This window comes from Elephantulus edwardii, unplaced genomic scaffold (genome assembly GCF_000299155.1).
Source record: "Elephantulus edwardii isolate Elephantulus edwardi_28Jun2011 unplaced genomic scaffold, EleEdw1.0 scaffold00003, whole genome shotgun sequence".
Taxonomy (NCBI): domain Eukaryota; kingdom Metazoa; phylum Chordata; class Mammalia; order Macroscelidea; family Macroscelididae; genus Elephantulus; species Elephantulus edwardii.
In genome coordinates, this window is record NW_006399753.1 from 14,894,657 (window position 1) to 14,912,406 (window position 17,750).

Sequence of the window (17,750 nt, forward strand, 5' to 3'; positions counted from 1 at the left end):
AGTCTACCTTTTTTTGTCAAACAATGAAGGAAACGTGTGGAATTTGTTCAGTAAGGGAATGGTTTGAAAATGACAGAAATTCAAGGTAAACTTATCGTAAACAGACCCACCTCCCAAAATACACTCCAGGATCAATCTCTTGGCTTTTGTGTTCAAATGGTTCCCAATATCGTCTTTTCTTAAAGATCTGTTTGTCTTTTCTGGCTAGTGTGTCTCTGTTATCTTAGCCTTGATAGTGTGATAGTTAAGTATTTTAGTTCCAACCAAAACATTGGTGGTTCAAACCCACTCAGAGGCTCTGCAAGAACAAGCCCTGGCAGTCTGATCCCAAGACGATTTCAGCCTAGGAGGGGTAGGGAGTGGGGTGGGGGTGGAGGCGCAGGGAAAGTGTTCAGGGTAAGATGCAAAGCTGATTGTTGTGATGTCTGTCAGTAAATGACACACTAGCAATGACAGCAATTTTTTTAAAAAAGAGTAACTGCTGAGTCTGCTGATATGCCATTAAACACCTCACTGGGTTTCCTTCCTTCGTTTGGAGATTTAGGATCATGGTTGCACGGGATAAGCTAGTTCATTGGCCTAACAATGTGCTTAGTGTTTCTGCTCTACATCCTAGTTCATTTTATAGCGTCTGGGCTCTTAAAAGGGGCCTTGGTGATTCAGTAGGTATTTGGCCACTAAACAAATGGTCAGCAGTTCAAATCTGCCATATCCTTCAAAGAAGAAAAATGAACAGTCTCCTCCCCTGAAAATCTACAGCCTCAGAAACCTGAGGGCTGCTCTGAGCCAGAATCGATAGGGTGCCAGGGAGTTGAGTATTTTGAGTTTGAGGGTCTTGCAGCTTGAAAGAGGGCATTCAAAGCACAGAAGTAGTCCCTATTCACCTGGAACATGAGAAGGAAGGGTGGCAAAAGAAGAAAACCAAAGAATAAAGGTGTGGCTAATTTCCTCCATGAACAAACTCCCTCCTTTGGAATGACACTAGAAGAACTGCATGATGCTACTATTACTGAACATTTTGATTAAAGATTATAAGAAGAATCCTGATCAAAAGAGGGGAAATGCAGAGCAGAATTTCAAATTATCATGCACTCTAGGTTTTTTGAAGCTGTAGAAGATGAATAAGTTCCCCGATGTTATTGCTGGGTTAGTCTTTAAACTTTAAACCAGAAATAGCCTTTGAAATCATCCTAAAACTGAACACTACAAAATACCTCATGTACTGTCCAGAAAACAAATGTGTCTTGGAGAGGGTGCAGCCAGGATGCTCCTTAGAGAGAAATATGGTGAAACCTTTGTTTCATACTTTGGGTGTATTGTTAAGAGGGACCAGTCCTTGGGAAAGGATGTCATGCTTGAAAAAGCGGAGGGTTAACAAAGGAGGAGAAGACCCTCAACAAGATGGATTGATGCGGTGACTCTAACAGTGGGCTGCAGTGTGGCAAAGGTGATGAGGGCGGCATAGACGAGGCCAGGATACAGATCCATTGTTGAGGGTTTCTAGGAATTACAGTTGACTTGAAAGCACCTAGTAACCATTTAGCTTAAATAGTGAAAAGGGTTTAGTAAAAAATAGCTTAGCTTAGCTCAGCCATGAATTGTAGTCAACGCGACTGCACCTAACAACAATGGAAAGTCTTCATATTGAGAATGGATTCTTTTAAGAACTAGCTATTGGGGTAAAGTTGACAAGCGTAAACTTGAAAGATTAGACTGTAGGAGGCAAAAGAATTCATGTTAATGAGGAATGACAAACAGAAAATAAGAGTAAAATTCATTTCAGTAAGTAAATAATATATGAAGTAACTCTGAATTAGTATATATCATCCTGTATGTCCTAAAGTTTTTAAAATTAAAGTATAAAAAGAGAAGACGAATAGAGCTTGGAAAACACTATGAGGCAATACTTCTCTACCACGTAGGGTTGTTGTAAGTTGAAGTTGACTCAGTGACACCACCAACAACAATAACATGTCTTCCTTATTCCGCAGGAGACACAATTTCACTTTCAGAGTTCTGGAACTGAAAAAGAAGCTCCTTCAGCAATTGCTGTTCACACATAAAGTGCTAGTTGTTGTTCTTGTTAAGGGTCATCAAGTCAACCACAATTCATGGCAACTAACTCTATAAACAACAGGAACCTTGCTATATCCCACACTATCAACACCATCTCTGACATGCTCAAGCCAGTTGGTTTTTGTTTGTTTGTTTGTTTAAATTAGTGATTTTTTTCATTAACTAACTTATTAACATTGATAATTGAACCTGACAAGGTTGCTGAATATAAGATCAGTAAACAAAAACCACTTCTATTTCTCTTTTTGAGGGGGTAGGGAGAGAAACTTCAGTTTCTTTTTGTAAAATAAAATATCTTCTTTTAATTATGATTTTAATGAAAGTTTATAGAAAAGTTAGATTTTCCTTCATTCATTGTTGCACATTTTATCCCCTCTCCCTCCCTTCTCCCATTTCCCCCTTTTTTCCAATATGCATAGCAGATTTATTTATAAGAGCCCAAAATAATAAACAATCCATATTTGAGTATGGATTATAAGAATAGCTCTTCATCTGGTTAATGTGTAAAGAGATGGTAGAAAGAGATTGATATGGTGAAATACCACTCCACTGGTTTCATAGGACTTCCATAACAAAACACCACAAATGGAATCAGTTCTAAGGAACAGAAATGCATTGTCTCACAATTCTGGCACGGAGATATCTGATAACAGGAGGTCAGTCTTATTAAATCTTTCATCTCCCACCCCCCTTTTTTTAGCATTCGTTCATTGTTGCACAATTACCACCTTCACACCCCTCCACCCAGTCGTCTGTGAAATGGGCTGTTATCATTCACATGGAATGCTGTTGTCACATGTATGGAGCACTTCACGAATTTATGCGTGTCATCGCTGCACAGGAGCCATGCTCATCTTCTCTGTATTGTTCCAATTTTAGTATACATGCTGCCGAAATGAGCACTCAAGTCCACTGTCACAGTCACTGTGTCAGTCCATCTTGTTGGGATCTTCCTCCTTTTCTCTGACCTTCCATTGTCCCCAGCATAATGTCTCTTTCCAAAGACTGACCCCAACTGGGGACATGCTGAAAGTATGTGATACGAAAATCCATCACCTTTGCCTCTAAGGAGCTCTCTGGCTGCACTTCCTCCATGAAAGACTTTTGACAGCCTGTGGTACTTTTATCCAAGACCATAATTCAAAGGCATTAACTCTTAGCCTGTCCAACTCTTAGTCATTGTCCTACTTTCAAATGCACAGGAAGTAATTGAAAAGATCATGGCTTATGTCAGGTTCACCTTAGTCTTTACAGTGATGTCCTTGTTCTTCAGAACTTGGAGTGGTTCTTTTAAACAGATTTTCACAGTGCAGCAGATCTGTTGATTTCTTGACTGCTGCTACCATGGGTGTTATTATGAATTTGAGAAAAATCAAATCATTGACAACTTCAATCTTTTGTCCATCTATCGTGATGTTGCCTCTTGGTTCAGCAGTGATCATTTTTTGCTTTCTCAATGTTGAGGTGTGAACCATATTGAAGGCTGTAGTCTTTGATTGCCTGAAGCAAGTTTCAAGTCCTTCTCACTTCCAGCAAGGAAGGTTTGTGAATCTGAATAACACAGGTTGTTAAGTCTTCCTCCAATCCTAATGCCACATTCTTCTTCATAGAATCTAACTTCTCAAATGATTTGATCAGCACACACATTGAATGGGTGTGGTGAGAGATAACAACCCTGACACACACCTTTCCTGATGTTAAATCCCACTGTGCTCTGCTTAGACAACAGCTTCCTGGTCTAGGTTTAAGTTTCACATGTGCACAAGTTAGTCTTCTAGATTTCGATTCTTCTCAATGTTAGCCAACATTTATGATGATCCAAACAGCCAAATGCCTTTTCATAGTCAATAAAATACAGGCATTCTTCTGGTGTTCTCTGAAGTCTAATCTAGCAGCAGCAATGACATCATTTGTTCCACAACCTTTTCTGAATCCCATTTGCATTTTTGGTTGTTCCTTGACCATGTGTTCTTCAGACATTTTTCAATAATCTTAAGCAAGATTTCACTTGGATGTGATATTTTTTCAATTTTCCTGTTGAATTACCCTTTTTTTGGAATGGAACAAATGTGGATCTCTTCCAGTCTGTTGGTAAGGAAGCTATCTTCCAGATTTCTAGTAGTTGTAGTTGGTTTTGTTGTTGTGAACCGTTGAGTCAGAATCCACTCACAGCTCATTCTCTAGTGGGCTTTCAGAGGCAGTAAATTGCATGAAAGGAGATTTTTTTTCCCTTTCTCCTGTGAAGTAGATGATGCTAAACTGTGTACTTCAGTTGCTGCAGGAGGAGAATCAGCAATATCCTCCCATGAGATTAACTGTCTCTGAAAACCTGCCAGAGGTTCAGCTATGACTGGGTTCCGAATCAATGGTACACAACAAAAAAAAAAATTCAACTGCTAGTTGTTATTATGTGGCATTGAGTCACCTGTGACTCATAGTGATCCTATATACAACAGCTCTGAATCCTGTTCTACCCTGAGCCAACCTTATTGTCTCTGACACACTTACACTCATTACCCCAGTCATTGAGTCATTCCAACTCATTGAAGGTCTTCCCCTCCTGCACTGTCCCTCCGCCCTCCCAACCTTCATGTCCCTCTCCAAAGACTGATCTTTTCTCTCAACGTGCCCAAAGTATGTCAGACAGAGCTTTAGAATCTTCACCTCCAAGAAGGAGCCTAGTTTCACCCTCTTCAATGAATCTATTTGTTCTCCCAGCAGTCAATGGTATATTCAATACTCTTCTCCAACACAACTGCTCAAAGGAACCAATTTTCCTTCTATTATCCCTCAAAATTGTCCAGCTTTCACATGCATAGCATGTAATTGTGAAGACCCTGGCCTGGATCAGACACACCTTAGTCTTCACATGGACATCATTGCTCTTCAGTATTCTAAAAAGGTCACTGACAGCAGATTTCCCCAATGCAATTAGTCTTCTGATTTCCTGGTTGCTAGTACCAAGAGTGTTGATTTTGGAGCCAAGCAAACTAAAGCTGTTAACAATTTCAATCTCTTCACCATCTATCATGATGCTGCTAATCGGCCCAGTGGTGAGAATCTTTGTTTTCTTGATGTTGAGGTTCAATCCATATTGAACTTCTGCAGCAAGTGCTTCAGATCCTCCTCAGTTTCAGCAAGCAGGGTTGTGTCATCTACATAATGCAGGTTGTAGATAGGACACATCCTGGTGTACATCTTGCCTGATTTTAAACCATGCAGCGTTTTCTTACTCTGTTCTGATGACTGCCTCCTGGTCCAAACATGTTGTTGTTGTTAAATGCCATTGAGTCATAGACAACTTATAGTAATCCTATGAACCAAAGACCTGAGTACTTTTATAACTTTCATCTTTTTCTCCAAGTTCATAGGGTTTCCAGAGGCAAACTATTTTCGAAGTGGATACCACTCCTGCTTCCAAGCTTGTTTTAACCGAGGAGTCCCAAGAAACACTGTCCATCATGTGTGACCACTATTACATTTGACACATCAGTGTCACAGTGCTCAGTATAATAGCAATCTTGCGTTTTCTCTACAGCAAATGGACAGACCAGAGCTATACCACCTAGAAGAATGTTTGATCAAAAACAGTTAAAACCAGGCCTGAGAAACACAGATTAAAATCACCCATGCTTGGCTTGGTAGGCCAACTGAGCTCGCTTCATGTTGTTGTGGCTGTTAAGTGTCATAAAGTCGTAGACGACTCATAGCGACCCTTTGAATGAAAGATCTGAACACTTGCATAGCTTTTGTCTTTTCTCCAAGTTCATAGAGTCCAAGTATAAGTTTAGCATAAACTGAAAATAACAGTATCCCAACTGCTTAGCCTCAGGATACACATCTGACCCTATAACAGACAAATCAGATGTTGTTAAAACCTTCAGAATACAACTGGGGGGGGGGGGTGTCCAGAAAGCACAATTTTTGTTTTTAAACCTGAGAAAGTGACTTCTAGAAATATAGAACATGTGGTCTGGATGAGGTAGGTCTAAAGGAATGCACATTGCATACAGAGAAAATCAGACTGAAGTCCTTAGTTTTAAATTTTGAGTAGATTACAGTTGTTAGAGTAATAGTTTGCAATAGATCATGCTTACTTGGATAAAAGCCTTCCATCATCCTTTCCCACATTAAGTCTAGGCAGAGTCATGTCATTTGCTTTGGCTAGCGTTGTTTGGTTATGTGCCTTTGAGCTTTCTATGATTCATGAAGACTCATAAACAATGGCTCTGAAACTTCCTTTGTCTTAAACTAAATGCACGGTCTTTGACACACCTGACCTCATTGCCATCATCACTGTGTCAATCCATCTCACCCAGGGTCCTCCTCTCCTGCACTGACCCTCCACCCTTCCAAGCATGATGTCCTTCTCCAAGCACTGGCCCCTCCTGACAACATGCGCAAACTATGTGTGATAGCGTTTGAAAATCTTTGCCTCCAAGGAGCAACCTGGTTTTACCCTCTTCCAGGGTAAACCTATTTGTTCTCTCGGCAGTCCAGAATTTGTTCAATACTCTTCCCCAACACCACAACTCAAAGGCATCATTTCTTCTACTGTCCTTAGTCACTCTCTAACTTTTTGATGCATAGCAAGCAAATGAGAAGACCATGGCCTGGATCAGGCATGTCTTAGTCTCTAGACTTTTTAGCACTCTAGAGAGGTTCTCAACAGCAGATTTTTCCCATGCATCTTGTCTTTTGGTTTCTTGACTGCTGGTGCCAAGAGTGTTGACTGTGGGTCTGAGCAAGATAAAATTGTTAGCAACCTCGATCTTTTCTCCATCTATCATGGTACTGTCTATTGGCCTGATGGTGAGGATATTTGTTTTCTTGATGTTGAGATGGAGTCCGTATTGAAAGCTGCAACCTTCAATTGAAGGTTGAACTGAAGAACTTGAATTGAGCGACCAGGTTGTTCCTTGGAGGCAAAGGTTTTGAAACTATCTCACATACTTTGGGCATGTTGCCAGGAGGGGCCAGTGCTTGAAGAAGGACATCATGCTTGGAAGGGTGGAGGGTCAGTGCAGGAGAGGAATATGACGCAAGCAGAGGCTGCAGAGGCACTTAGGTACCGGAATTTATCCTCTCCCCTGTTTTAAAATTCAATCACCATTTGAAAAAGCCTCGGCTAGCCAGCCTGCTGGAACCACATGACCTACCCTACAGTGATCGCCAGCTGCTAGGTTCGTGATGCCTCTCCCTCTAATCCTGATTACTGCTGGCTATGAGTACTCAAGCAAGGTTGTTTTCTAAAGGCTTACTATATTTGAATTATTACATTATTAGTTACAATATTGCTAGCAACTAAATAGAAACCTCTTTTATGTGTGTTCTCCTTTCTCTTTAATTAGCACTTCATTCCCAAGAAAGTTATACAGATTCTACAGATTCATAAATACTACTTACCACAATATGGTAGCTAAAACATCAGAAAGTTTGCAACAGGCAGCAACAAAAACAACTGCAAGTGATTGTAGAAAATAATTTCACTGGGACTGGAATTTAGTAATGATGACAGCTTTCCCCAGAATGTATTCGATGGTTCAAAGCAAATTAATGTAGTGATTTTGCCTTGGAGGTATATTGACATTTATAGGTTTATTGTAGATGGGGTTTACAGGAAATGCTTTGTTGTAGTTAACTATGGGAATATCGTTTTTAGAAAAAGTAACACATTTTTGTAGAAACATTGAACAACATTTGCATAGACCGTGGTTTTGGTGTGACCTCCTTAACAGTGTCACTTGCTGTTGTCTTCTCCCCTTCTGCAACACAACCCTAGTGAGAGATGGACTGTCCATTTCTGCATTCTTCTGACCCCCACAGGTTGTCTACTCAGCCACTTCCTTCCCTTGAACTGTGAAACATTTCCCCATTCCACACTTAAACTAGGGCTTGAATCACATCTAGATTATAATCCTTTTCTCAGAGGGTCCTGTCTGAAACACTTAAGTATGTCACAGACACTTGACATCATTTGCTCGTTTTTTTTTCTTCCTTTCTATTATTCTTTTTCAGTTTACTGTTTTAAGTATGAACTTTATATCCATTATGAAATTATTCAACTCTTAGGACTGAATAAAAATCCAAATGATTTGTAAAATGTTCTCACTCATAATTTTTTTTTAAAGATTCAATCATTGTAAAAGAATATGCATATAACTGTGGGATTTCCCTGCCACCACCATCACCACCACTTCTGATTCTTAGATTCTGACAGAGAAATCACTATTTTTGTTGTTTTGGATAAACTTCTGGAAATATAGGAAAAAGTCTGAAAAAAATATATAGATGATCAAAGAATACAGCTTTTAATATAGATTTCATCCCAATGTTAAGAAAACAAAAATGCTCACCATTGGACAGATAGACAACATCATGATAGAGAAAAGATTGAAAGTCTCAATTGCTTAATCTTATTCGGATCCACAATCAACACCCTTTCTGCCAGCAGGCAGGAGATCAGGAGATGCATTGTGCTGAGAAAGTCCATAGTTACGGACCTCTCCAAATTATCACTGAGCAATGATGTCCGTTTGAGGACTAAGGTGCATCTGATTCAGGTCATAGTCTTTTCAATAATTTGCTATGCTGCTGAAAGTGGGACAATTAATAAGGAAGACAGAAGAAGAATCAAAGCCTTTGATGTGTGGTGTTGGAGAAGAGTACTAAATGTCCTATGAACTGCCAAAAAACCCAAACAGATATGCCTTGGAGAAAGTGCAGCCAGAGTGCTCCTTGGGGGCAAAGGGGGTAAAGATTTGTCTCACATACTTGAGGCATGTTCCTAGGAAAAGCTGTTCCTCAGAGAGGGACATCATACTTGGAAATGTACAGTCAGTGAAAGAGAAAAAGACCCTCAACTCTGTGGACTGACACAGTGATTACAGCAACGGGCTCGAGGATTTTGAGGATAGTGCAGGGCAGGACAGGGTTCAGATCTGCTCTTCGTAGAATTGCTGTAAGTTGTACTCAGCTTGATGGCACCTAAGGAAAACAGCATAGATATAGACACATACATATATACATATGGAACTACATGTTGTTGGGAGTCGAGTACAACTCACAGTGACCCTACTGCCAGAGGATGTGTAGCCTGCTCTGTCCTGTGCCATACTCAACATCTCTGGTATAGTTGAGCCATTCTTAACAGCACCTAACAAAAACAATATGTATATGTTATACACACACACATTACGATTCCCTGGGTGGTGCAAATGGTTAAGTGCTTGACTACTTACTGAATCCACTCTGAGACACCTCAGAAGACAGGGCTGGGCATCTACTTCTGAACAGCCGCAGCTCTGAGACATCTATGAAGCAGTTCTGTTCTGCATCATGGGTTACTGCTAGTTGGAATAGACTCAATGACAACCAACAACAGCATACATGTAACTCTGTCTCTTTTCTTCCTGCAAAATGCAGTGTCTGCACCAAGAATATGGAAACCAGTGGGACAGGAAACTAATGAAAGAGTAACCTTCAAAGATCTGTGGAAAGGATGCCTGAAGGTGTTAATGACATTGTTTCCTGTACAAAACCCGTATCCTACATCTGCGGTTGCCCATGATGGATACTCTTTTGATAATGGTTCCCACATGACTGATGGGGCATGTGCCTCACTCTGCAGCTGAGTGTGTCACACATAATCTATTGATCATACCACCCCGGCTGCCGCTCCTCCTTCTGGTTGAATTGCTTCTGGAAGGACCTTGTTTAATGGCTGAATCCCTGTTCACTTCCCTCATGCCTCAGTCTGTGTATGGACTTCCCACTTTTGATGTGCTTGCTTTTGCATCTGTTTAGTCTGAACATCCAGGTTCCGTGGCTGTGGGCCTCTTCCAGCACTTCTAGTGTTCATCAACAATTAACATTCTAACCCACACCTTTTCCCAGCACTTCTAGCACTTCCTGACAACTAACACTCACACCAACTTCTAACACTCACCAACAAGCCTTTGGGATCCTAAGTCAGCCCTTCTCCCTCCTGTTTTATTGATTGGGGGTGGGGACTGATGTAGATATAAAAACCCCACTGCTGTCCAAACTGTTTTGACTCCTGGTGACCCTCCTTTGGGTGCCCAAGGCCGTAACAATCTATAGGAGGATACTGCCTCATCCAGCTCCTGCAGCTGGTGGGTTTGAACTACTAACTGTCCAATTAATAGTCAGAATTTTAACCTCCTGTACCACAAGAGCTCCTTAGTCCAGGTATAGGTTCCATCTCTGAGCATCCAGATGTGCCCACCCACCCACCTGCCAAGTATGCGTTGATTCCAACTCCGGCCAACCCTCCATCAATCTTAACAGAAACATACTACCTCGTTTTTCTCCTGTAGAAAGGCTGGTGGGCTCGAACTGCTGACTTTTCAGTTAGGATCCCAACTCTTAACCTACTGAGGTAGCCAAGGGCTCTTTTCCAGGTGCAGAGAACACAAAATCCCCCCTCCTTTACACTCAGGCACGCTCCTCCACCTTTGACACTCGGACCCCAGCATGAACACTAGATGAATTTACCAAGAGACCGGAACCTGAGGATAATTTGTCAAGCCAGCAGCAAGCAGCCGGGCAGGGGAGCTTCCCTGACTTGTGCAGATAGAGCTGCCATCTCAGCATGGGATTTGTTTACCCTTATCTTAGCACCAAGAACAAACTGTCCGGTCCTTCTTATAAATCCCCCAGCCCTGCATCTGGGGGGCAGATTTCCCCGGAAATCTCTGCAAACTTCTCCTTGGTGACTCTTCACGTTTGTTTGCTTCCTTTCCTGGCCCCAGGCTCAAGGAATCATCTGTCTCACACTAGAGGACACACCCGCTCTCTTAGGCAGAGGAGGAGAGAAAGGAGGAATGACCCAAATTGCTGTTACTAGTGAAATCTCACCATGCAGCATGTGTCTTCTCTCCCAGCTCAGCTGCAGCATCTCCATCTGCCAGGAGCAGGGAGCCAGCATGAAAACGACTCAGTGGCCTGAAAACCTTGTCTATCTCCTTCCACGGCCTCTTGGAGACACACCCTTTCCGAGATGGTTAGCTTTGAATCCAGGATCTTGAGTTGCACCTGCCCAAGTGTGTTATATTTTTTTTATTTACCTTTTCGCTTTTTTGTTCTAATTTGAATGAAAGTTGACAGAACCGGTCGGGTTTCCCTGCAACCACTCACTCACACTGTGCCCTATAATACTGATTGTGATCTGGACATATTAACCACACCCTCCTCCACTTTCTCCCTGTGAGTCTAATCAGCCAGCCTTTCCGTCTCTTCTTTCTCGCCTTCTAAGCGTTACCTGGGTACATGCTGCCCTTTCGATTGGATGCTTGATTGATCTGAGGATGGAGGCCTCCCTCGTGTTACTGTTGACTTTATGTCTATTGTTCACCTGGAAGTTGTGCCACGGAGCAGACTTCAGTTCCATGCTCTCAGGGCAGCTAGCAGCCATGGTCTTGGAGTGGGCGGGTGGGTCCACAGGTCTCCCTCAGGTCAATAAGCCTGGTCATTGTGATGGTTTTGACTTTTGATCCCCATTTATCTCCCACACCATCCAGAACTCTCTGTTATGACCCTATCAGGCTCCTCAACAGTGGTCATGGGGGGCCATCCAGTTCTGACATCAGTGCGGTGGAATGTCAGGTTTGTGAGGCCCATTAATAACATGCGTCTTTTCTTCACCCTTCTTTACAATGACCAATAAAAGACAAATAGTTCTGACAGCCCCTTTCTGGTAACGTAGCCTTCTGAGAGTGGTACTAACACAAAGGCCACACCCCTCTAATAGTTCAAATCTACCAGTAGCTTCTCAGGACAAAGTCAGGCAGTCTCCTCCCATGCAAATGACAGCCCAGGACAGGGTTAACCAGAAGTTGATTCCACCTTAACAGCAATACAATGGTGATGATCAGAAAAACCTTTTAAGATCTGAGTCCATGTCCAGCAAAGCAGCGTAAAGAACATTGCCATTTGGACTCTGTTATGCCAATTGGGTTTTAAATTGAACAAGGCTTGGGAACATTTTGTTCTGTTAAACTTAATGTTCCTTTGAGTTGGAGACAACTCAAAAGGAATCAAGAGTAACATCAAGCCCTGCTGCCCACAGAAGTTAAGTGATTTGCTGATGATCAGATGTAAGAGATCGAGCTGGCACAAAGTAGGTGATCAGACCTCAGAGGCAATGCTTCACTCATGGCTTCCCAAGCACCAAGATGCACTTGAATCAGTCGGTGATCTCTTTAAGCGAGATTCAGATTGAGTGAGTCATGAACCAGGCTTGAGGTTCTGCATTTCCAAGGAGCCCTGAGGTGGGGCCAGTGTTGAGCCTGGGGACTGTGCTTGAGGAAGTGTGGCTCAGTCTAAGCCCTGCTGAACATAATATGTAATTCCAAGCCTTATTGTTAACGCTCCACAAAAAAGTAACTGCAGAAATTGGGAGTAAATTTCTAAAAAATTTACAGCAAATGGACAAGTTGTTTTATACCTGCTTAATCCAACTGAAACGCAACCAAACTCAATGCCAACCGATTCATGATGGCCCTCTAAAACCAAGTAGAACTGCACCGCCACAAGATTTCCAAGATCGTAAATCTTTACAGAAGCAAATATCTTACCTCTTCCCAAGGAGTGACAGAGAGACTGATGAATCCAAGCTTCTAATCTTTTGATTCACTGTATCTCTAGATTGCAATTACATTTAAATTTTAAAATTTGGATTCATGGGCTTTTTTGTGGGAAGCTCTGGTGGCCTAGTGACAAGAAGCTGCGCTACAGTCCTGAAGGCACGTTGTTCAAGGCCAACAGCTACTCTGTGGGAGAAGGATGGGCAGTCTCCTCCCACGCAATCAACTGCCTCTGAAAACCTGCCAGAGGGTCAGCTGTGGGTTAGTTCCAGCTCTGTGGTGCACAACAACAACATGCCTTTTTAATTTCATTCTTCTAATAATTGAAACTTAATGAGGATTTAAAAAAAACCAATCCATATAAAGTTAGAAATTACAAACAAAACAATTTCAAAGACCTAGTTCTTTCCTCCAAATAATTTGAAAAATACTCCTTCAATGGTGTCTCTCTGGAGACTAAGGTGTGTCTCATAAAGGCCATGATCTTTGAAATCACTTGTTATGCATCAGAGAGTTGGACAATGGCTAGGGAGGATAGAAGGAGAATTGATGCCTTTGTGCTGTGGTGTTGGAGAAGAGTACTGAATATACCATGGACTGCTAGGAAAACAAATAGGTTCATCCTGGAGAAGGTGAAGCCAGCCTGCTCCTTGGATGCAAGGATTCTGAAGCTTCGTCTGCCATACTTTGGACACACCTACCCCATTACCCCAGTTACTGTGTCAATCCATCTCATCCAGGGTCTTCCTCTCCCACACTGACCCTCCACCCTTCCAAGCATAATGTTCTTCTTCAAGGACTGGTCCCTCCTGTCTGTCCACTTGCCCAAAATATGTGAGATGGAGCTTCAAAATGCTAGCATTCAAGGGGTAATTTGGTTTTACCCTCTCCAAGACAGACCTATTTGTTTTCTTGGCAGTCCATGGTATGTTCAAGACTCTTCTCCAGCACCACAACTCGAAGACATCAGTTCTTCTTCTACCATACTTAGTCATTGTCAAGCTCTCTGATGCAAAGCAAGTTATGGTGTAGACCATGGCCTGAGTTGCCATTACTATGACCCTGTCCACAAGCAAACAAAGCACTGCCTGGTCCTGGTCCAGTCACGCCACTGGAACCCAGAGGGTTTCACTGGCTCATTTCAGAAGACAGACATCAGGCCTTCCATTCGAATCTGCCTCTCTCCCTCCAGAAGCTCCGATGAAGTCTGTTCAGCATCATGTCAACGTTCAAACCTCCACAAACAGATGGGATATGCAGGGGGTGGACTGTCCAGAAATTCACCTGGATCTCTTACGTGGAAGCTGAGAAATCTGCCCTGAACCACCAATGCCTCTGTGATTCAACGTGCCTCTTCTAACTTTTGCTTGTCTATTGTATTACATGAGAAATCTCAGCTCAGGTCTAACCGTCATCTCCTACCACATCCCCCCAAAATGACTGCCATTGGGTCAGTTCCAATTGAGAATGATCCTCCATGGGGTTTCTGAGGCTATAAACCTCAATGGGATTAAGTTTGCTTAATGAGAAAGATTGCTTATCTTTTTCCCATGGAGTGTCCTTAGAGTTGAACCACTGACCATTCAATTAGCACCGTACCACAACCCATTGCATGACCAGTGTCCAACCATCTCCTGTGAATTTATCCATCAACCAGTACGATGAGGTTGGGGAGGGGAGGAGACGAAGGATGGAGCAGTGTGAAGCTTGAACTGGGCTTATGTGAAGTCAGGTTGTTTTCATATTCCAAAGTCACAGCCGAGACTCCTCAGCAGTCCTGCTGATCAACACACAATAATTGCCAACAAAGAATCAGAGGAGAACTCAACAGTCCCTTGAAAGCCAACCAGAACTGCTAACCACAAGTGGTGACACCACAATTATGTGCAAACTCGGGCTGGGCAGAAACAGTGCCTGTCAGGAACCACAGGGCGCCAATGCAGGCCCAGCGGTTCATGAAGTGTTTCTGAGCTGTAGCTGTGCTTGGGAGAGTTTCTGAAATCTGCCTGCTGACCAGCTGAGGCCCCTGGGAGGGGAGCGGAGAGGCCTTTCTCCAGCAACCAGAGCAGCAAAAAGCACGCCATCGCCATGACTACCTCGCAGCGCCTGCCTCAAAGTCTTTCAGGAATCTCTGCTATTTGTGGAAACTGGGTAGCGTTCCCCAAAGGTTGGCATTCCTACGCTCTCCATGTATTTTCAGCAGCTGCCTCTCTGTGTTCTCCCTCATCCCAATTAAAAAGGGGAAGGGGACGCGAATGGGGGAAGGGACCCTCCATTCACATGGGGGCCTCAGTGGTGCTGAGCTTGAATGCCTTCACCAGAGGCTGGCCCCAGCAGAGGTGACCCCAGCACCGTCCTTTGCCACAACTCCCTTCTATTCACTGATTACAATATGAAACGTGGTGGGAATGCTCTTAAATTCCTAATTGGATTGGAGGGGGAAATAGGACTCACTGATGTGACTGATGAGCCAATTAGGGCTCCAGGTTTTTCTCCCTGTGCTTTTCTATGCTAGGTCTTCCCCACACAATCCCAGGGGGCAGCGAAAGACAAGATAATGTAATCGCTATTGTGTATTTGCCACAAAGAACTCCCCATTAGAGACCCTGTCCTCTGGTCAGCAGTGAATGCCAGTCTACCTTTTTTTGTCAAACAATGAAGGAAACGTGTGGAATTTGTTCAGTAAGGGAATGGTTTGAAAATGACAGAAATTCAAGGTAAACTTATCGTAAACAGACCCACCTCCCAAAATACACTCCAGGATCAATCTCTTGGCTTTTGTGTTCAAATGGTTCCCAATATCGTCTTTTCTTAAAGATCTGTTTGTCTTTTCTGGCTAGTGTGTCTCTGTTATCTTAGCCTTGATAGTGTGATAGTTAAGTATTTTAGTTCCAACCAAAACATTGGTGGTTCAAACCCACTCAGAGGCTCTGCAAGAACAAGCCCTGGCAGTCTGATCCCAAGACGATTTCAGCCTAGGAGGGGTAGGGAGTGGGGTGGGGGTGGAGGCGCAGGGAAAGTGTTCAGGGTAAGATGCAAAGCTGATTGTTGTGATGTCTGTCAGTAAATGACACACTAGCAATGACAGCAATTTTTTTAAAAAAGAGTAACTGCTGAGTCTGCTGATATGCCATTAAACACCTCACTGGGTTTCCTTCCTTCGTTTGGAGATTTAGGATCATGGTTGCACGGGATAAGCTAGTTCATTGGCCTAACAATGTGCTTAGTGTTTCTGCTCTACATCCTAGTTCATTTTATAGCGTCTGGGCTCTTAAAAGGGGCCTTGGTGATTCAGTAGGTATTTGGCCACTAAACAAATGGTCAGCAGTTCAAATCTGCCATATCCTTCAAAGAAGAAAAATGAACAGTCTCCTCCCCTGAAAATCTACAGCCTCAGAAACCTGAGGGCTGCTCTGAGCCAGAATCGATAGGGTGCCAGGGAGTTGAGTATTTTGAGTTTGAGGGTCTTGCAGCTTGAAAGAGGGCATTCAAAGCACAGAAGTAGTCCCTATTCACCTGGAACATGAGAAGGAAGGGTGGCAAAAGAAGAAAACCAAAGAATAAAGGTGTGGCTAATTTCCTCCATGAACAAACTCCCTCCTTTGGAATGACACTAGAAGAACTGCATGATGCTACTATTACTGAACATTTTGATTAAAGATTATAAGAAGAATCCTGATCAAAAGAGGGGAAATGCAGAGCAGAATTTCAAATTATCATGCACTCTAGGTTTTTTGAAGCTGTAGAAGATGAATAAGTTCCCCGATGTTATTGCTGGGTTAGTCTTTAAACTTTAAACCAGAAATAGCCTTTGAAATCATCCTAAAACTGAACACTACAAAATACCTCATGTACTGTCCAGAAAACAAATGTGTCTTGGAGAGGGTGCAGCCAGGATGCTCCTTAGAGAGAAATATGGTGAAACCTTTGTTTCATACTTTGGGTGTATTGTTAAGAGGGACCAGTCCTTGGGAAAGGATGTCATGCTTGAAAAAGCGGAGGGTTAACAAAGGAGGAGAAGACCCTCAACAAGATGGATTGATGCGGTGACTCTAACAGTGGGCTGCAGTGTGGCAAAGGTGATGAGGGCGGCATAGACGAGGCCAGGATACAGATCCATTGTTGAGGGTTTCTAGGAATTACAGTTGACTTGAAAGCACCTAGTAACCATTTAGCTTAAATAGTGAAAAGGGTTTAGTAAAAAATAGCTTAGCTTAGCTCAGCCATGAATTGTAGTCAACGCGACTGCACCTAACAACAATGGAAAGTCTTCATATTGAGAATGGATTCTTTTAAGAACTAGCTATTGGGGTAAAGTTGACAAGCGTAAACTTGAAAGATTAGACTGTAGGAGGCAAAAGAATTCATGTTAATGAGGAATGACAAACAGAAAATAAGAGTAAAATTCATTTCAGTAAGTAAATAATATATGAAGTAACTCTGAATTAGTATATATCATCCTGTATGTCCTAAAGTTTTTAAAATTAAAGTATAAAAAGAGAAGACGAATAGAGCTTGGAAAACACTATGAGGCAATACTTCTCTACCACGTAGGGTTGTTGTAAGTTGAAGTTGACTCAGTGACACCACCAACAACAATAACATGTCTTCCTTATTCCGCAGGAGACACAATTTCACTTTCAGAGTTCTGGAACTGAAAAAGAAGCTCCTTCAGCAATTGCTGTTCACACATAAAGTGCTAGTTGTTGTTCTTGTTAAGGGTCATCAAGTCAACCACAATTCATGGCAACTAACTCTATAAACAACAGGAACCTTGCTATATCCCACACTATCAACACCATCTCTGACATGCTCAAGCCAGTTGGTTTTTGTTTGTTTGTTTGTTTAAATTAGTGATTTTTTTCATTAACTAACTTATTAACATTGATAATTGAACCTGACAAGGTTGCTGAATATAAGATCAGTAAACAAAAACCACTTCTATTTCTCTTTTTGAGGGGGTAGGGAGAGAAACTTCAGTTTCTTTTTGTAAAATAAAATATCTTCTTTTAATTATGATTTTAATGAAAGTTTATAGAAAAGTTAGATTTTCCTTCATTCATTGTT